Source organism: Mchenga conophoros, linkage group LG7, assembly GCF_057382185.1.
Source record: "Mchenga conophoros isolate Kocher_MC1m ecotype Shallow Benthic linkage group LG7, M_conophoros_male_GT1.1, whole genome shotgun sequence".
Taxonomy (NCBI): Eukaryota; Metazoa; Chordata; class Actinopteri; order Cichliformes; family Cichlidae; genus Mchenga; species Mchenga conophoros.
The window spans coordinates 3,199,072-3,220,614 of NC_140532.1; the positions used below are offsets into that span (position 1 = coordinate 3,199,072).

Here is a 21,543-nt window from a genome sequence, read left to right on the forward strand (position 1 = left end):
TCTGCCTGCATCTTGGGTCCTTCGTTAAATTACACACAGCCTGCCCTACTAGCCGTGACAAAGACAGCGACAGACAGAAAATCAGCTGAGGTCCAAAAGCAAGCAGAGAAGCAGAAGAAAGGTGATGTAAATATTCAACCCAAAAATGAGACAGCTCAAATGAAAAAGTCTGAAAAATTCATCCCTAAGTCATTCTTGTTCAAGCACACCTCTGTTGCTTGTGAAGCTTGCACACAAGAATTTCAGTTGCATGTGCTGTACCAGTGTACCTGCACATGTGATGTGACAATAAAAGCGATTTAATTCGATTTGACAAATGGAGGGAAGAGAGGCTCAGAGCCTGTTTGTGAAGTATGGGTACAATGTTTTTCTGAGCAACCCCCTACCTCTGGATCGACCTCTTCCAGATACCAGAGATCCTCTGTACCACTTTTATTTTTCAGGATTTTAATCTTTCATTCTCTCTTGTGTACATGCAAAGACAATTTAGTCCACCCAGTCTATTTTGTGCTAAAATCAATATGAAGAACGTGAAAGCAATTTGGGCTAAATGTGGAAGGAAAAATTTTCATTGCCATTTAGTGCTGTATATTGCTGATTATACTGATTTGTTGTTTAGTTTTGCATTGTTACATAAAGATACATGTTAGAGGGGTTTTTTGGAGGTTATTGGCGCCCTCTTGTAAGAATAATTGGATTGCAGATAGGGGGCAGGTGCTAACAAGAATTTATTCTTCTTCCTGCTCCTTTTCACCCATGGGTGCAGTGGTATATTAATGGGAAGGAGGATCTGTATGTAGGAAACGAAACACTGTTGAACCATGTGTGAAATAAATAAAGAAATTAAATGATGTTAGAAATCAGGGCAAGTCCAATAGATCTTTGGTAAAATTGTATGCCATTTTCCATGTCACTTTGTACCGATAAAGGATAAGACAAGGGAAAGTTAGAAATTTGTAATGGTGGCAATTTAAAATATAGTATATCAGAAATACTAGCATATTTCGTGATTAAAATTACAGGTAAAAGAACTGGCATATCAGTGAAACATGGACGCAAATATCCTAAGTGATGGGACACATTCTCAAGGGCTGGACCAGACTGGTTCTCAGCCTACATGAAACTAAACCCAACTTTGTCCATTAGAAGTGCAGAGGCTACAAGTCTGGCAATTCAATTCAATTCAATTTTATTTATATAGCGCCAAATCACAACATAAGTCGCCTCAAGGCGCTTCATAGATACAGAGAAAAACCCAACAATCATATGACCCCCTATGAGCAAGCACTTTGGTGACAGTGGGAATGAAAAACTCCCTTTTAACAGGAAGAAACCTCCGGCAGAACCAGGCTCAGGGAGGGGCGGCCATCTGCTGCGACTGGTTGGGGTGAGAGAAGGAAGACAGGATAAACACATGCTGTGGAAGAGAGACAGAGGTTAATAACAGATATGATTCAATGCAGAGAGGTCTGTTAACACATAGTGAGTGAGAAAGGTGACTGGAAAGGACCACCAGTTTTAATAAACACAATGTAGCAATGTGTGACAGGTGAGACCTGGAGACTTGGGACCACCCCTGGTGGGCGGAGCTGGTCTTCGCTCCTTTCATACGCGCAGGTGTGGGCAATTGGGTATTCCTCTGCAAACCTGAAACTGCGAGTGCTTGGTCCGAGTTGGGCAAGTTGGTGTTTCTTAACTACGAAAGTCTGATACGGGTCTTCCCCTAAACTTCTGTTAGAACGGTAGGTTACACAAAAATGTACCACTTGAGCTCTGGCTGTTGGCAGAGGTTTACAGTTATTTGCACCCTTGTAGGTGGGAAACATTGCTCCCGTGAGAACGGTATAGTGGACTTCATCGCCACTGACCCACATTTATTAGGGTGTGACACGAACTTGTGGACAGGTAACAAAACCAATTCAGTGGAGGAATATTCCTGTGTTTTATTGTCCAGCTAGTGATCTCCTGCCTTTTATTCACAGAGTACCGAGCTGCTGCTTTGCCAGGTGGATTTCTGGCTGCGGGCAAAGGACCCGACACATCAGTGTGTTTTAATTTGTTTTAAACTGGTGTAAGCCGACAGACTGACTGCTGCGGCTGTCGATGGTTTTGGTTTTTTGTTTTACTTTTTCTGTATCAGTAGGCACCACAGATATTGATTCGCAGGCGGTGAAGGCGCTGCAGGGAAAACAAATCCTTTTTTGTCTCCCCGCTCTTGCATGCACAGCGGGGGGCCCGAGTGAAGACGGCACCGAAGATTTGCCTTTTTTTTCTATAGTGTTTTACCCATTTGGGGTCATGTGTGAGTTGCCGTCCATTTTTAACCTGTGTGCTATGTCGATTTGTTTTTAAACTGTTCTCCGCAGCGCTTGTCCTGCCTCACGGGCAATCGTACAGTCTTATCGTTTTTTTAATAAGGTAACGTTTTTAATTGTTTTTAGGTGCTGCTGTTACACTGTTTCTTTTATTTTGTATTAAAAATTAAACTCTTTTAAACTGACTGTGCGCCTACGGCTCTGTCCTATTTTAAATAGGTACCTACCACGGGTCACAAACTGGCGTTGTCGGACAGGACGAGCCTCTAGGTGTGCACAGCGATTAGTCAGTTGGTTTGTGTAAAATTTTTATTTTTATGGGTGTGTGTTTTAAACTGTTTTATATTTGTATTTTTTTATTTATTTAGGCAAAGCAGCAGCTGGTAAATCCTGGTGGTAACAAAGTGTAATCTGCATTTAAACACAGTAGGCACTTACTGTTGAGGGTTTTTATTTTTTTATTATGGAGTCCCAATCAGGCATTTCTAGCCCCTGTAGACCTCATGACTCTACCTCTATGGAGGGCTCTCTCCAAGAGAGGCTGGTTTATATCCCTAGAGAGAGGTCGTGCCCCCTGTTTAGTGGAACTGGGGAAATTGGTGTCCAAAGTTGGGTGGAGGAAATAAAATCTGTAATGCGCACTCGTAGACTTGCCCCTGTTGATAGAGCCCATTATGTCTATGATCATTTGACTGGTGATGCTCGTGAGGAAATAAAATATAGGTCCCAGCAAGTAAGAGAAGATCCAGACTGCATTTTTGATATTCTCCTTAGCCAGTATGGTTGCCCCATGTCCTTTATTGCTGTTAAGGAAGCTTTTTATGCAAGAAGGCAGCAAGAAGGAGAGTCACTGAGGGAATTCTCCCATGCATTGTTTTCTCTCATGGACAAAATGATCCAAAGTTGTCCAGAGAGGCGAATTCCTGAGGCTGCTAGACTGCTTTCTGATCAGTTTGTAGAGGGTGTCCGGGATGGAAATTTGAGCCGCGAGCTTAAAAGGATTGTTCGCGAACATCCAGATTATGACCTCCATACTTTAAGAGATGAAGGCCTCAGGTGGGAGCGGGAAGGCAGAGTAGGAGTAGAACCCGGCCGGTTCAGGACTTATTCTGTCCCAGCAGTCTACAGCATTCAGCATACAGGACAAACAAAGGGGCCAAGGGATACTATTGGGTCAGAATTAGCAGAGGTTAAGGAAATGTTAAAACGGCAGCAGGCCCAGATTGATCAGCTTACACATGAGTTGAGAGTTGCCCATACATCAAGTCTAGGTTCACGCAGAGAGGAAGGCAGGTTATTTGCAGACGGTGTCAGAAGCCTGGCCATTTTGCTAAAGACTGTGATAATGAGAGGGTAGTAGCCTTTGAATCTACAGCCCCTAGCAGGAGCTCATCTGGGCAGGGTACGTTTTCCATGCAGGCGGAAAACTAGCACCCTCTGTTATGCTGAGACACATATCAGATGGGGACATAACTGGCTCCAACAGTTGTAATGCTCAAATGTCTGGTCCCCCACCCAAGTTGGTAGGCTCCTGTCCAAAGGTTACCATTAATATGGGAGGGGTAGATGTCTCCTGTTTATTAGACACTGGATCCATGGTCACTACCATCACGGAGAGTTTTTTTGCCAAACATTTTAAGAACTGGGGTCCAGAGAAACTGAAAGCATGCCATTGGCTGCGGTTACGGGCAGCTAATGGGCTAGATATTCCCTATGTTGGCTACCTGGAGCTTGATTGCCAAGTGTTAGGGAGGCACATACCGAAACGTGGTGTGTTAGTTGTTAGAGATCCTTTGGAGCCCAGCCCCAACTCAGAAATATGTGGAGTACTCGGCATGAATGTGATCCGTGAGTGTTATAGGGAGCTGTTTTTGGAACATGGCTTTGCTCTTTTTGACCTTCCTTTAGTGCAGGAGGATCCTTGGCAGCAGGCTTTGCAGCGTTGCCATACAGCGCAGCTACAGCCTGAAGCACAAGTTAGTGGCCCAGTGAGAGTTAAGGGTAGGAGAAAAATTTGCATCCCCGCAGGCACAATGAAGTTTGTACCAACTACATGTCGGAAAGTCCCTTCAGCACACACTGGAACAGCGCTTTTCGAACCATTAGATGCCGGTTTGCCTCATGGTCTCCTTTCTTCTCCAGCTTTGGTCCAGGTGGTCAGTGGCACTGCATTTATCCCAGTTACCAATGTGGGATTAACTGAGGCCATTTTGCCACCTCGCAGTCAGCTTGGCACCTTGTGCCACGTTGAAATTGTCAGCCAATCGGATGGCTCGACCAGGCTCTTGGAAGATTTGGGAGAGGAAAAACGTGTTACCATGGCAACCCAGAGTGTGGAATCCAACCCTCTGAAAACTGCAATTAATGCAATTGATCTCTCAGCCCTCACTGTACAGGATCAGGACAGGGTAAGGGCCCTTTTGCGTGACTACCAATCTGTTTTTTCTTCTCATGATGGTGACTTAGGGTGTACCAATTTAATGACTCATGAGATCCCACTTTTAGATGAGACTCCGGTCCGCCAGCGGTATCGACGGATTCCACCTTCAGAGTATGAGAGCGTTAAGGCCCATATTCAACACCTGTTGGAGAGTCAGGTGATCAGAGAAAGTTGTAGCCCTTTTGCATCCCCAATCGTGGTAGTACAAAAGAAGGACTCCAGTATTAGGCTTTGTGTGGATTACCGTCTGCTGAACTCAAGGACTAGGAAGGATGCTTTTCCCTTGCCCCGAATTGAGGAGTCCTTGGATGTGTTGTCAGGTGCATGTTGGTTCTCTACCTTGGACTTGGCTAGTGGCTACAATCAGGTCCCTGTTGCTGAGCCAGACAAAAAGAAAACTGCTTTCTGTACTCCTTTTGGGTTATTTGAGTTCAACCGCATGCCGTTTGGCCTCTGTAATGCACCAAGCACCTTTCAGAGATTGATGGAGCGAATGTTTGGTTCCCAGAATCACCAGTCTTTGTTGTTGTACTTGGATGATGTGATTGTCTTCTCTACCACAGTAGACGAGCATATTCAGCGCCTAGGAGCAGTACTGGAGACCTTGCGGGTACAAAACTTGAAGGCCAAGTTGGAAAAATGCTGTTTTCTGCAGACAGAGGTAAAGTACCTTGGACATGTGATCTCCAAGGACGGGGTAGCCACGGACCCAGACAAAATATCTGCGGTGTCTAATTGGCAAACTCCTAGCTCTGTTGCTGAATTGAGATCATTCTTAGGGTTTGCTAGTTACTATCGCCGCTTTGTTCCAGGTTTTGCATCCCTAGCTGCTCCGCTCCACCAGCTGGTGGCCGAACTGGCTGGGACTAAGCACAAACGCCCCTCCAAGCGTGCATTGCAGGAAGTTTGGACCGAGCAGTGTGAAAATAGCTTTCAAGAGTTGAAAGCTCGGTTGGTGCATTCCCCCGTATTGGCTTATGCTAATTTTTCACAACCTTTTATCTTGGAGGTTGATGCCAGCCACTGGGGTCTGGGGGCAGTGCTTTCACAACAGCAAGCTGATGGCAAGGTGCGTCCTATAGCTTATGCTAGTCGAGGGCTAAAGCCCACGGAACGTAACATGTCCAATTACAGCTCCATGAAACTTGAATTCCTAGCCTTGAAATGGGCTATGACTGAAAAATTCAGAGAATATTTGCTGGGTAACAGGTGTGTTGTCTATACAGACAACAACCCCTTGAGCCATCTGACTACAGCAAAGCTTGGAGCTTTGGAACAGCGCTGGGCGGCTCAGCTCTCTTCTTTTGATTTTTCAATTAAGTATCGTCCGGGTCATACAAATGGCAATGCAGATGCTTTGTCCCGACAGTGTCAGCCATCCGATCAAACTGTGTCTTTAGAAACACTGCTTCCTGGTACTTCCCTTCCAGACTCTTTAGTGCAAACAGTTTTACCACCCCAGCAAGTAATCCAATCTATGATTTCGGTTTTACCCTCTCATTCACTTGCAGACCTTGCTACTTTGCAGAGGGAGGACCCCACGATTAGTGGTTTTTTGAAGTTTTGGCGCAGAGGAACTGGCCCTACTCGCCAGGAGAGAAGAGATTTGCCAGCAGCAGTGCTGGAAATGTTGCGCCAGTGGAGGAAACTGGTAGAAAAGGAGGGCGTCCTTTATCGGCAGATCTTTCAGCCAGATGGGGGGGAACCAGTGTGCCAATTAGTGGTCCCTCAGAGTCTCAAGAATGAGGTTTTACATGGCTTGCATAATGACCATGGTCATCAGGGAACTGACAGGACTGCAGACTTGATACGCAAGAGGTGTTATTGGCCAGGTATGTCTAAGGAGGTTCAGGATTACTGTCAGCAATGTGAACGTTGTGCGCAGGCTAAAGCAGTTTATCCCAAACCTAAAACAACCATGGGTCACCTCATGGCTGCGAGGCCCAATCAGATTCTGGCAATTGATTTCACATGCCTTGAACCCTCCGTTGATGGCCGTGAAAATGTATTGATTCTTACTGATGTGTTTTCAAAGTTCACTCAGGCCGTTTCTACTAAGGATCAAAAGGCAACTACTGTGGCCAGTGTTTTGGTTTATGAGTGGTTTTATCGCTTTGGTGTTCCCTCTAGGATCCACTCCGATCAGGGGAGGAGTTTTAAAGGAGCATTAGTTCAGCAGCTATGCCAGTTATATGGTGTGGAAAAGACTCGCACCACTCCTTACCACCCACAAGGTAATGGCCAGTGTGAGCGTTTTAATCGGACTCTGCATGATCTGTTGAGAACCCTGCCCCCTGAGCAAAAGCGTCATTGGCCCATGTATTTACAGCAGCTCACCTTTGCTTACAATACCACAATCCATCAAACTACCGGTGAGTCACCCTATTTTCTTATGTTTGGCCAAGAGCCCCAGCTCCCAATTGACTTCCTGTTAGGCAGAGTGGAGGAACCCACCCATGGCCCGGTGCACACTTGGGTCCAAGAGCATCAGAAACGTCTAGATGTAGCTTATAAAGGTGTGAGTAACCGCACCAAAGCAGCAGCGACGCTGCGTGCAGATCGTCAACCTGCCCCAGCTTCTGACCCCTTGCCATTGCATCAGTTAGTGTATTTGAGAGATCATAGCATTCGGGGACGGAATAAAATCCAAGATTTTTGGGGTGTTACACCGTATTGTATTGTCCGTGCCCCTGCTGATGCTGGTCCTGTGTACAGTGGCCCCACTCCATGATCCAGAACAGAAAAGACAGGTTAACAGACAATTGATCAAGCCGATCCCTGCTGATATCTGTGAGAAAATAAGGGCAGAGCTCCAGCAAACTCCTAACCCTAGAAGTTCACCTGACCGGTTACCCTTGTCTGAGGATGAGGGAGACTTTTATGTGTGGCAACGAAGGGAGTCCCCAAGAGGTGACCCCCAAAGTGTACAAACTGATTCTGCAACTTGTCCCCAACAACCCCCAGAAGACCTGGCTATAGTAATGAGGCCGCAGTCCAGTGGGACTGAGCCTGGTACCCTGACTCCACAGTGTAGTGTCCCCACTCCATTAGCTGAAAGTGGTACAGTTAGAAGAACGACACGCTCAACAGCTGGCCACCATTCCAATCCACATCATCTGCCCCAATCAGCTGAAGCCAGGCCACCTAGTGTACATTCAGTTACAGCTTTTTATAGACCGTGGCTTTAAAGTTTTATTGTTGGGTCGCCAATGCAAAAACCAGGGGGGAGAATGTGACAGGTGAGACCTGGAGACTTGGGACCACCCCTGGTGGGCGGAGCTGGTCTTCGCTCCTTTCATAAGCGCAGGTGTGGGCAATTGGGTATTCCTCTGCAAACCTGAAACTGCGAGTGCTTGGTCCGAGTTGGGCAAGTTGATGTTTCTTAACTACGAAAGTCTGATACGGGTCTTCCCCTAAACTTCTGTTAGAACGGTAGGTTACACAAAAATGTACCACTTGAGCTCTGGCTGTTGGCAGAGGTTTACAGTTATTTGCACCCTTGTAGGTGGGAAACATTGCTCCCGTGAGAACGGTATAGTGGACTTCATCGCCACTGACCCACATTTATTAGGGTGTGACACGAACTTGTGGACAGGTAACAAAACCAATTCAGTGGAGGAATATTCCTGTGTTTTATTGTCCAGCTAGTGATCTCCTGCCTTTTATTCACAGAGTACCGAGCTGCTGCTTTGCCAGGTGGATTTCTGGCTGCGGGCAAAGGACCCGACGCATCAGTGTGTTTTAATTTGTTTTAAACTGGTGTAAGCCGACAGACTGACTGCTGCGGCTGTCGATGGTTTTGGTTTTTTGTTTTACTTTTTCTGTATCAGTAGGCACCACAGATATTGATTCGCAGGCGGTGAAGGCGCTGCAGGGAAAACAAATCCTTTTTCGTCTCCCCGCTCTTGCATGCACAGCGGGGGGCCCGAGTGAAGACGGCACCGAAGATTTGCCTTTTTTTTTCTATAGTGTTTTACCCATTTGGGGTCATGTGTGAGTTGCCGTCCATTTTTAACCTGTGTGCTATGTCGATTTGTTTTTAAACTGTTCTCCGCAGCGCTTGTCCTGCCTCACGGGCAATCGTACAGTCTTATCGTTTTTTAATAAGGTAACGTTTTTAATTGTTTTTAGGTGCTGCTGTTACACTGTTTCTTTTATTTTGTATTAAAAATTAAACTCTTTTAAACTGACTGTGCGCCTACGGCTCTGTCCTATTTTAAATAGGTACCTACCACGGGTCACAAACGTTTTTCAAAAAATTTGATGAGTTGCTAAAGAGACACAACTTAACTGCAAATGACATATGGAATATTAACCCCGGACAGAGTGATTGCAAAACGTGGCACTAAACAAGTTGGGGCAATGACATCAACAGAGAGAGGTTCACTGGTCACCCTTGTATGTGCAGTCAATGCCACTGGCAACACAATTCCTCCGATGTTTCCCACACATGTTATGCAGACCACTTTGTCCGAGATGGGCCAGTAGCAAGTATTGGCAGTGGAAATCAATAAGGATGGATGCAAGAAGAAGAGTTCCTCATGTTTCTGAAGCACTCTGCAAACCACACCAAGGTCCGCCATGAAAAAGTGATTCCTCTCATGGATAACCACAGTTCACACCTGTCAGTTGCAGCCATTGACTTCTGCAAGAGCAATGGAATTGTGATGCTCACATTTCCCCCTCACTGTCGTCACAAACTCCAACCACTCGACAGGAGTGTTTATGGCCCACTGAAAAAGATGGTGAACAGTGCAAGTGATTCCTGGATGAGAATGAATCCAGGAAAGACCATGACAATATATGAAATACCAGGTCTCGTCAGGATGGCACTTCCAGCAGCAGCTACGCCAAAGAATATACAGGCTGAATTCCAGTGCTGTGGAATTTGGCCATAAAATCCAAACATATTTGAGGAAAGTGACTTTGCTCCATCACAGGTCACAGATTGTCGTTCTCCAACAGTCCATATGGACATTTCTCCAGCTGACCAACAGTCCGCTCTTCTTGCTGCTCATTTCACCAGTCCTACAGCTGACGACATGACCACTCCTCCAGATGCTCACATCTCCAGTCTTCTAACTGACCTCCAAGCTGCTCCCTCATCAGGCTGTGATGAAAACCAACAGACCTGCTTGGGCTTTAACCCAGAAGATGTGCGACCCTTACCAAAAGCTGGATCTAGAAAAACCCCTTTAACGGGAAGAAAACGGAAACAAACAGCAATACTCACCGATATGTAACACACCCAAAGAAAGATTCTAGGTCTAATCAACCGTCTCTGTCGTGGGCAAAAAGATGACAGTCAATAAAATTCTAAAAGATAATTTATTGACAAAAATATATATCAAGAGATAAAAGATAAAACAGTCCAGTGTCCCATTTATGAATCGTATAAAAAACACACAGTCTCAAGGCCAGAGCCAGCTATGCCACACGGCCAGTTGCACTCCACGTGTTGCCTGTAACAGGGTTAGAAGTTGTCCTTGGAGACCCACCACCCTGCAAGCATATAGCCAGTGGTCACTCCAGCCTCTGCAACTCTGCTACCTTTAGGCTGTGGCATATAATAGGCCCTGGCCTGCACAGAGAGACAAAACGACACTTTCACTATAGAATTCATAGGACAAAACCCATCCATCCCAAACATATCTGATTTCATCACAGTACATACCTGCACAGACAGACAAAACGACACAGCAGTGTTTGTAGTGTGGGCTATAAGTAGACCAGTGTATCAGTGCAATCAAGTACACCTGCCTCTAATTAGTCCAACCCCATTCCAGCCATTGGCTCACCAAAAATGTGACACACACAAAACCACTCCCAACCCAGTGCAACTTCACACAATAATATGGAGCTGAATTAACACAGGCACATTAGTCTACCATGTTACACCCCTCCCTGCTGAAATGGTCATTGTCCCAATGACCGTGTAATCTATAAATATTAGTCTCCAAATCTCTGTGGAGGCAGTCCTTTGGTTGTTCTTGTTGACTGTCTGGGTTCTTGATGAATGAGTCCTGTCTCGATGCCTTCAGCCTCGAGAGGGATTTCTGTAGGAAGCCAAAACCCAACCCAGGGTGGAGCAGCTGGAGATCTACCAGTGTGTGGCAATGCATTTCCAGTTTTTAAATCTTCCTGCCTGGCTGTCTCCACCTCACTCCTAGAGTTCTGCATATCTTGTTGCATAGGTAGCAAACAAGGTCTCATTAAGTTACGATGCATCACTTTCTCAACATTTCCCCCTTCTTGTCTAATCACATACACCGGAAATCAGGATCTGCTTGTTTTATGACGACATAAGGTCGCTGCTCCCACCTATCTGCCAACTTACCTCGGCCCCTTGCTCTCAAGTCCTGTAGCAATACTCTCTCTCCAGGCAGCAATGGAAGAGCATCTGCTTTTAGGTCATGATATTTCTTTTGCTGGGACATTTCAGAGTCTCTATGGTCTTGAGCTTTTCGGAAGGCATACTGCAGCCGTCTCTGATGGTATTGCACCCAGTTGCTTACAGAAGAGCAGCCCGCATTTTCAGTAAGGCCCATCAGCCGATCCTGGGGAAGAAATCCATGCCTTCCAAACATCAAATAATGTGGTGAATATCCTGTAGAACTGTGCACTGTATGGTTATATACCTGGATCATCTCAGGCAGGTGATCTCGCCAGTTTCTCCTCTCTTCACCTAATGTGCCCAGCAACCCCAGAAGAGTCCGATTAAGCCGTTCACAGGCCCCATTTCCAGCTGGGTGATAGGGTGTTGTATGATCCTTCTTTATACCATACAATTCACACAGCTCCTGCACTAGTTGCGATTCAAAGTTAGGACCTTGATCTGACAGCAGTTGTCTCGGTGCACCGAAGGGCTGAATTACCTTGCTCCAAAGTGCTTTAGCTGTCGTCACTGCAGTCTGATCTTTTGTAACTGCAGCCCAAGCAAATTTACTGAAGTGATCCACCATGACCAAAACATTATGATACAGATCTTCTGGACCACCTATAGACAAAAAGTCTACAGACAACAGTTCCATGGGTGCAGATGTCTTAATGGGAATCAAAGGAGCATGTTTCGCAGCAGCCGCTTTACACAGTACACAGGCCTTACATTGGGAACACCAATTTATAACATCAGCATTTAATTTGGGCCAGAAATATCTTCTTTTAATGAGGGATATTGTTTTTTCTGGGCCCCAGTGTCCTGCATATTCATGGTACAGTTGCCATATAGAATACTTCTCACCCTCAGGAACCAAAATTTGAACTACTGGATCGACCTCCTTGGTATCATGTGATGTCCGACACAGCACTCCATCTTTTAGTGACAGTCGTTCCCAGTGCCACAGAAGACAGAGAACAGGTTTAGACTCCTGTTGCCTCTCATGCTTATTTGGCTGATGGCCCCTCCGTAGATACCAGGCCACCCTTCTTAGCGTTGAGTCCTCCCCTTGCAAGGCAGACCACTGAGATGGCGTGCGTTCAGGAAACAGAGGCACACCACAGGTTACATTTTGTAAACCCTCCTGGTTAGAGTTGCTTACGCCAACACACATTGCTCTGACCACATTTACTTCAACCTGTTTAAAGGATGGAACCTCTACTTCTTCCCTTTGTCCCTCTGTAGCCTCGGATACTACAGGTGATGGATATCTGGATAGTGCATCTGCACTCTGATTAATACGCCCTGGCCTATATTTGATCTCAAATTGAAAACTAGCCAGACGTGCTGCCCATCTCTGCTCTAAGCTACCAAGTTTGGCTGAACTCAAATGTACCAAAGGGTTATTGTCTGTGTAAACTGTAAAGGGTACACAATACAGATATTCAACAAATTTCTTGGTTACTGCCCAGGTCAAGGCCAGAAACTCAAGTTTGAAGGAGCTATAGTTCTTATCATTTTTCTCAGAAGGGCTCAAACTCCTACTAGCAAAAGCAATTACTTTCTCTTTTCCATCCTGAACTTGTGCAAGTACAGCTCCTAAGCCCTGGTTGCTGGCATCTGTGTACAAGATGAAAGGTAGATTAAAATCAGCAAAAGCCAACACTGGTGCAGATGTTAGAGCCATTTTTAAAGAACTAAAGGCTGTGTCACATGTAGAGTTCCATTTAGTGGACAAGGGAACATCCTTCCTCTTAGAATTTTGTGATGCTCCAACTAATATTTGATTTAATGGTTGGGCAATTCTTGCAAAATCTTTCACAAATCTCCGATAATAGCCTGCCAGACCCAGAAATGATTGTAATTGTTTCACAGTTGGAATAGGCCATTCTTGAATACATTTAATCTTGTCAGGGTCTGGAGCAACCCCTTTTGCTGAAACACGATGACCCAAATACTGAACCTCTGGTTTTAGAAGACAGCACTTCTTGGGTTTTAATTTGAGGCCATGCTTTGACAGTTTACCAAGGACTGCATCCAAATGAACCAAGTGGGTGTCAAAATCTGGAGAATAGATTACTACATCATCTAAGTAGACAAGTACAGACTAAGTTTTCTTCACCCAGGCATACATGCATCAACCTTTGGAAGGTGGCTGATGCATTTGACAAGCCAAAGGGCATTCTGGTGAATTCAAATAAACCCATGGGTGTAGTGAAGGCTGTTTTTTCTCTGTCTGGTGGGGACACCCCAACCTGCCAATATCCACTGGCAAGATCAAGTGTGGAAAAATACTTTGCGTTACCCAAACTGGCAAGTGACTCTTCTATTCTTGGAAGAGGGTAAGCATCTTTATGGGTCACAGCATTAAGTTTACGATAATCCACACAAAATCTAAGTGTCCCATCCTTCTTACGGACTAACACAACCGGAGAAGCCCATGGACTGCAACTAGGCACAATGATGTTAGCATCCAACATACCTTGAATAAAACTCTTCACCTCCTGATATAACTTTGGTGGAATTTGTCTATAGCGTTCACGGACTGGTGCAGCATTGCCTGTAGGAATTGAATGCTGCATGGTGCTTGTCAATCCATAATCTTCCTCATGCACAGCAAACACTGCTCGGTGCTTATGCAATAAAGCCTGCAGTTTCTCCAATTCCTCTGTGGACAAATGAAGATCAGTTAAATCAGGGAACATGCATTTATCCTTGGGCAGGGCTTGCGTTTGGTCCATACTCACTCTAACTGTGTTTACACCAACACGAGTCATGTTCACACTATTCTCTTGTATGATATCTGCTGGGTCAATAATAAAAGTCTTAGCCAACTTCTGATGTCTGTAAAGGTACATTGGTGAGTCATTAAGGTTTTGGACCCTAATCAAAAGCCTCCCATCATGGACTGTAGATAATGTTCTAGCAATTAAGACTTCACCCACCTCGACAGGTTCCACCAGGCATTGATAATCCCTGCCATCCACTCCAGTCTTCGTACGACCCCAAACCAACATCTCACTCCGAGGGGGAATCTGTATAGGATGGCGATTTATGGTACGTACATACCCAATGGACCCATCTGAAGCTGCAAACCGTGCCTGACTGGCACAAATCTGAAAAGCAGTAGTCCAAGCTCTCTGTTCGGCCCCACTAGAGGAGAGGTAGGCTGTGAAATAACATTCATACCCAGGACGCCTTCACTGTCGGTTAAACATTGGTCCTTAATCACCAAAAAACCACATTCAGGGAGTTCCACCTGTCCAATCTTCACATGTAGCAATACATAACCCAGGTATGGAATATCTAGTCCATTAGCAGCCTCGAGCGCCAGCCAGCTGCTTGCATCCTTCAATTTCATCCCATTACTGCCAAAGTGTTTAGAGAAGTAGCTGTTCTTTATCAGTGACACATTTGATCCAGTATCCAGAATACACTGTATTGGGACATCATCAAGACACAAGCTGACTTTAGGAACTTTTCCAATCAGTTTTTTCACATCAGTTTGAGGCCCATTGGCATTGACACAACCCACTGTCTGGGCCGCCACAGTGGTGTCGTCTAGTTTAACGATCCAGATCTAGGCGTGCTTTTACAGAACCGAGCTATGTGGCCTGGCTGGGAACACGTGTTACAGATGGGGCTACCTTGTTCATCATACCTGTTTGAGTAAACTCTGGGTCTGCTCCCTCCTTTCTTTCTTGATCTGGACTGGTCAGTCTGTTTCCAGTCCAAAGTCTTTTGTGTAGCTTGATGAAGTTCTGATCGGATTTCTTTGATCAAAGTCTGTGATAAATCATTGAATTGTGTGGTCATTTGCTTGTTCATGTCCTCCCACAACTCTGATTTGATCTGTTCCATATCCTTAGCATTACAGGTCTTGTATCTTTCACCTTTGGCAGCAAAACACTGGACTGGATCAACCATTTCACCATAAACGTGTTCCCTCAGGATTAGTTCTGCTTTAATTTCTGCAAAAGTCAACTGATCATTCATTAGAATTTTTGTTCTGAATTCACCTCTAAGGGCAGTGTCTCTCAAGCCTTCAACCAGATGATCTCTGAGAAGAATATCTTCGTCATTCATACCTCTAGGGTCCTTCCTCTTTAACCTGAGAAAATGTTCTTGTAATCTCAGTGCAAATGAATTGATGTCTTCATGTGTTTCTTGACGAGCATTGAAGAACTGAGAGCGCAGGACCGAAGCAGTTGTTTTATCCCCATACAACTTCTCTAACTCATTAAAAATTAGCTCAGGTGAATTACGCTTCTCTGGTGCTAGAATTAAAATCTCTCTTTTAGCCTTGCCTTCTAAGCAACAGAGTGTTAATTCTGCTCTAAAATCTACAGGAACTCCTTGCAAAGCAAATGTTGTCTGCAAATTACTTTTCCATTCACCTAGACTAATATCTGAATCCTTCCCTCTAAATTTAGTTGTGACCATATTAAACATAGGGATCATACCAAAGGGCCTAAACCCTGCACTAGAAACTGGTGCTTCTCTATTTGGGCCAGACTGTGATTCACTCTGATCAGTCATCTTGCTTTTGCCCACTACAGATTATGGTAGCCAGAACCTGTCGACAACGCCAGTTGTAACACACCCAAAGAAAGATTCTAGGTCTGACCAACCGTCTCTGTCGTGGGCAAAAAGATGACAGTCAATAAAATTCTAAAAGATAATTTATTGACAAAAAAATATATCAAGAGATAAAAGATAAAACAGTCCAGTGTCCCATTTATGAATCGTATAAAAAACACACAGTCTCAAGGCCAGAGCCAGCTATGCCACACGGCCAGTTGCACTCCACGTGTTGCCTGTAACAGGGTTAGAAGTTGTCCTTGGAGACCCACCACCTTGTAAGCATATAGCCAGTGGTCACTCCAGCCTCTGCAACTCTGCTGCCTTTAGGCTGTGGCATATAATAGGCCCTGGCCTGCACAGAGAGACAAAACGACACTTTCACTATAGAATTCATAGGACAAAACCCATCCATCCCAAACATATCTGCACAGAGAGACAAAACGACACAGCAGTGTTTGTAGTGTGGGCTATAAGTAGACCAGTGTATCAGTGCAATCAAGTACACCTGCCTCTAATTAGTCCAACCCCATTCCAGCCATTGGCTCACCAAAAATGTGACACACACACAAAACCACTCCCAACCCAGTGCAACTTCACACAATAATATGGAGCTGAATTAACACAGGCACATTAGTCTACCATGTTACAGATACACCAGTTAAGATGGCCCTTGAAGCAGACCAGAGAAGGAGGAAAATAAGTTTCCCAAAGAAGAGGCTGTGCCAGAAACAAGGCAAATCCACTTCCACAAATCTAAAACAATCCAAGCTTTCCACATCACGAAAGAAAAATCTAAAAATGAATAACACTGAACAGGACAACACAGATTCCTCAGATGCTGTTGAGAATTTCTGTATCGTGTGCATGGATAACTCAAAGCCAGAAGAAGCTTGGGTTAAATGCCTGGCCTGTACTCTGTGGGCTCATGAGGCCTGCACTCCAGGAGTGCCGTACATCTGTCACCACTGTGATTCCGATGGTGATTAAAAACTTGACAAAAACACATGCAGATCAGTTGATGAAGCTGGTCCAAAGCTACATTTTTTTCAGCTTTATTATTATGTTCAAATGTTAGTGCAAGAGTTGCAGGTTATAATGCCCACTGAGCCAATGAGGCCAGACTCAATGAAGGCCAAACAAAATGATTGAAATATTCAGTTGGTGAAAAGTTGCCTTTTTTTGTTAGAATATGTTCAAAAGCTATATTTCTGCACTCTGTCAAACACTCCTACACACACACACACACACACACACACACACACACACACACACACACACACACACACACACACACACACACACACAGAGAGAGAGAGAGAGAGAGAGCTACATAAATGTTTATAAGTGCATTCAGGTGTTGAATAAAAAAGATTACATGTTAAGATTTTGTCAGTACCCTTGTTTCATTGTGTTACATCTCACCCCAGGGTATGTTACAACTAATCCAGACTATAGGGTTAATTGTAACATTTCACTCTTTGTGTTTGAGACGATGCCATGCGATTATCAACTGCGTTGCAGAGAGAATAGCTCTACTATTTAATAGCAGAGACATGTAAATACTTTGCATTGTATTTTGAATCCACTACCTTAAAAGATCTCCAAGATACAGACAGAAATGTCACAACTGTCCCCGGTCTCCCCTACATGCCTATCACATTCCTTTCCTGTTTATGTCTACTAGTTCAAGCTAATCATCAAAAGGTAACTGAAGATTATCTGTTAGATGCACAATACACTTCTAATCATTCACAATATATTTACAAACAGATAATTACAAAACACTGAATCATACTTGGTCTCTCTAATCAGTTAACCTTTAAAACAGTGGTTTTGCAAATACACTTTTCCTGCAGAAGCTGTGACATGTCACACATGTTTGTGGTCAAACTAGTTTTCTTGCTTGGTTCATTTAAAATGATCCACCAATCCAGCCAGTTAGCCATTCAGTTTTGTTTGCTTATCCAGTTCAGGTTCATGAGAGGGCTGAAGCCTCTCCCACCTGTCATACAGCAAGAGACAGTGTACACTCTGAATAGGTCTGCTGTGATAAACCACGGCAGACCGGGTAACATTTCAATGCTTTTCAGCACGCTTTATTTCACAGTTGCTGTTAAACACACACGAACGGGCACAGCTTTCCTGCTGCCAGCCGCACACATCACCAACACAACAACTCAGACTGAGCAAAGACTTCTAAGTTGGCGAGGCATGATAGTAGATGCCATGCAGGTGCATCCATCTCACCTGCAGCAGCATCGCAGACCACGCCCCGCCACAGTCGCCTGTCTGTTGCAGTGCCAAAGTATGACTCACTGACTGTAGTGTCAATGACCCACCCAAAAACCCTGGGAAAACAAAAAAACAAACAAAAAGTTCTACGAAGGATCTTTTTCTTTATACAATTCAGAAAATCTGAAGGGTGACCTTTAAAAGTCGCTTGAGCAAGAGAACCCTAATCTCCGTATTGTGAGAGTGAGGCACAGTGAGCAGAGAGGTCTCGCTTATGCCAGAGCATCCGGGTGCAGGGCTGCTACTGCTGACGTGGTGGCCATCCTGGACGCACACATTGAAGTCCATGAGATGTGGTAGGAACATGGCAAAAGTGTATGTTTTCATTCACTTGTTCATTCCACTGATTTGAGGCCATAGCTGGCTGGTGTCACGGTTTCAGAATCAACTTGCTGAGATTAACATGTTTACCTTCTTAAACACACACAAGCGTTACACACAGTTGCAACTTCCCAGTAACCCACTGAGCAGTGATCTCTGTACAACCACACTATGGTCTTCAAACCATTGAGCAGATTTACTGAGACAGTAATTAACTTGTGTTATGGTGCTGGTGGTGATGACGCAGATGCTGCTTAGACAATCTTTTTGTTAAAGAATTATTTTTAAAACAACAAACTGTCACAGCATCCCAACCCTGTGCATCAGTTAAAAGTTGAACAGGTGGGTGTATCTTTTGAAAAATAAAAGAGATCAAGTGAAGTGACCATTAAATGCCACAGCTGGGTGTGTGCTTCCACTGAAGTCTTTAAGGGTGTGACTTCCACTTATTATGTAACATTTTTTGAACCATCATTTTTTCCCCTCCTTCATACAGGGCTGAACCTCTGCTGACACAGATTAAAGCTGACCGAACTGTGGTGGTTTCCCCGGTGTTTGATAAAGTCAGCTTTGATGATCTCAAGGTTACTACATATCATCCCAGTGCACACGCCTTCGACTGGGCTCTGTGGTGCATGTATGACAGTTTTACACCCGAGTATTACAAACTTAATGACGGTTCACTGCCTGGCAAGTAAGTTCAACTGAAATCAGTGTAACCAACATAACAGCCTTATTATCTCTCATTATATTTCAATTTATTTTTTATTATATCAGCAATATACAGTAGTTGTAAAATAATTTCTCTTCTTTGACTTTAGGAGTCCATCTGTCATGGGGATCCTGGTTGCTGATAGAAAGTTTCTGGGGGAAATTGGAGTCCTTGATGAAGGAATGAAAGTGTATGGTGGAGAAAATGTTGAGCTGGGAATTCGTGTGAGTAAAGATCACAGAGTCATAAAATTCTCTTTCATAATAATGATTTTAAAGAGGAGTTGTGGAGCAGTCATGAGTGATGAAATATGTATTTGTTTTAAGGTGCACTTTTTTTTCATGTAGGTATGGACATGTGGAGGCAGTGTTGAAGTTGTTCCATGTTCCAAGATCGCCCACATCGAGAGGGCCCACAAGCCCTACATGCCTGACCTGGGTCCTGCCATGAAGAGAAATGCCCTCAGAGTTGCAGAGATCTGGATGGATGAATACAAGCACAACGTTAACTTGGCTTGGAACATCCCATTTGAGGTGTTTTGTGGCACTGACACAAACAGCAAATTATGTTTTCTCTAAAGGATATTTGTTTCTCCTGTTCACAGAGTCATGAGGCCTTTGAGAGCTCTTTGTGTTTTTAACATCGACATTTAACGAAAATCTTTCTTCAGATTCTTTCTCAGTCACAATCTATGAATCGATTCACATCTTTTTCTTTGTTCCTGCAGAATCATGGAATTGACATAGGCGACATTTCAGAGAGGAAGAAACTCAGGTTTACAGTTCAGCCCTTTCTCTTTCAAATGGTACCTGGATAATGTGTATCCTAAGCTGGATCCCTGGGACGACCTCCTCGCATATGGAGGAGTAAGTTGACTCTTCTCTGTTGCTTAGTAAGTTTGTTACAGTCGAGTCCTGCGGGATTTGTGGGAATCTGTGTTTTTCCATGATTTGCTTTTATCCATCATATTGACAGATGAAGAACCTTGATGCTGACATGTGCCTAGACCAAGGTCCAGTACCAGGTCACACACCTATTGCCTACAACTGCCACTATTATGTTTCTCAAGTAAGTGAAGTAGTGACATGTTTGTCCAGAATCATGAGTAACAGAGGTGCAACAAACAAACAAAAAACACCAACAAAAGTCAACCATTTTAAACCTTTGTTCAACCTGAGACTGCTTCCAGTGCGGCTGGTATTTTTAAATCACACACAGGATGTCCCACTCCAAGCACATGCATTTGTGTATGTGCAGTGGCATTAAGATAATTTCTTGTCCACAGAAACACAAAGTTGCTTAAACTAAAGTTCCTTCTTTGCTACACACTGGTTGAGCTCAAGAACCATCACAAAGGCACAAATGTAAAACAAATGAATGGGACTTCCAGAGAGTGATGTTTAATTTTGCAGTCCTGCTGGAAGCAAGGAGGGCGGAGCCAAATTCAGATTAGGTGTATTTATTATGTATATTAAAAGACATACATAAGTTACACATGCTTATGATCATCCCTTGTGGTCTGAAACCCTGTTGTCTGTGTCATTTGTTTAACTTTTTTACATCTTGATATCATTTTGACCTTTGTCTCTTTTATCTTTTAAGTTGGCATATTATCATGGAACGGGTGAGCTCTACATTGGTGGCATCAAGGCACATAAGTACAATGACAACCGCTGTTTAGCTGACATAGGCACAGAAGAAACTGAGCCTGGCCTGTACAACTGTAAGGAGGCTGTGCAGAAAGGAATGGGGATATACTGGGACTTCACTCAGGTACCACATAATGAAGTTTTGTTTTTTTAAGTGAGGTTTTTTTAAAGTCATGATATGTGGACCACAGTTATGGTTTACTGCTTCTCAGAAGAGGTTGAATGACCTGAGTGTGGCTACATGGCTACAGACAGACAGACAAAGAGATACCTGGAAATTATAAACCAGAAACTTCTATTACAGGAATGTACATGTCAAAGATGGCAAAATCAAAACACAATCAAACCCTTTGAAAGTGTGGTTGAGCTCTGCTCATAGAGCAGTGGAAAGATTAAACCAGGATGCCCTCATGTGGACATTATTTCATTATCCCTAAAATATTTTCAATGTCAGAGTTCTCATAAAAAAATCTAAAAATGAAATGTGAAAAATTGAAAATAGTTTATACAAAATGAATTAATGTCAAATTTGTTATTTTAAAGAAATATCCTAAAAATTTAATTATTTTGTGCCAAAGATTTTTCGTCCATGATAGAGCAGCAAACTTTGAGACTTTTTCAAAATTAGAAACAAAGTGACGCATTTGAAATCCTAGCAGGATGTTTCCAATTACCTATGCCCTTACTAGTAGTGGCATGAATTACATTGCCTTTCAATACAACAGCATATCTCATGCAGCCACACACTGTACAGCAAATCTGTTTTCCACAAATACACCTTCACATATTCTGTCCCAGTACACACATAATAGTAAAATCATGCTTGAATATCGCAGTTTTAAAATGTTGTTCTT

The 21,543-nt window shown here is 43.9% G+C and overlaps 2 long non-coding RNA genes and 1 pseudogene across 2 annotated transcripts; all 3 read left to right on the forward strand.

Moving 5' to 3' along the window:
- Positions 1 to 316: 316 nt before the first annotated feature.
- On the forward strand, positions 317 to 21,081 carry LOC146569334 (putative polypeptide N-acetylgalactosaminyltransferase 8; annotated as a pseudogene).
- Positions 1,752 to 2,500, forward strand: LOC146569335 (uncharacterized). Its single transcript, XR_014893273.1, has 2 exons — positions 1,752 to 1,905; positions 1,983 to 2,500. It is a non-coding gene; the product is annotated as an uncharacterized LOC146569335 (long non-coding RNA).
- Positions 8,204 to 8,945, forward strand: LOC146569336 (uncharacterized). The gene is made up of 2 exons (XR_014893274.1): positions 8,204 to 8,350; positions 8,428 to 8,945. It is a non-coding gene; the product is annotated as an uncharacterized LOC146569336 (long non-coding RNA).
- Positions 21,082 to 21,543: the final 462 nt, after the last annotated feature.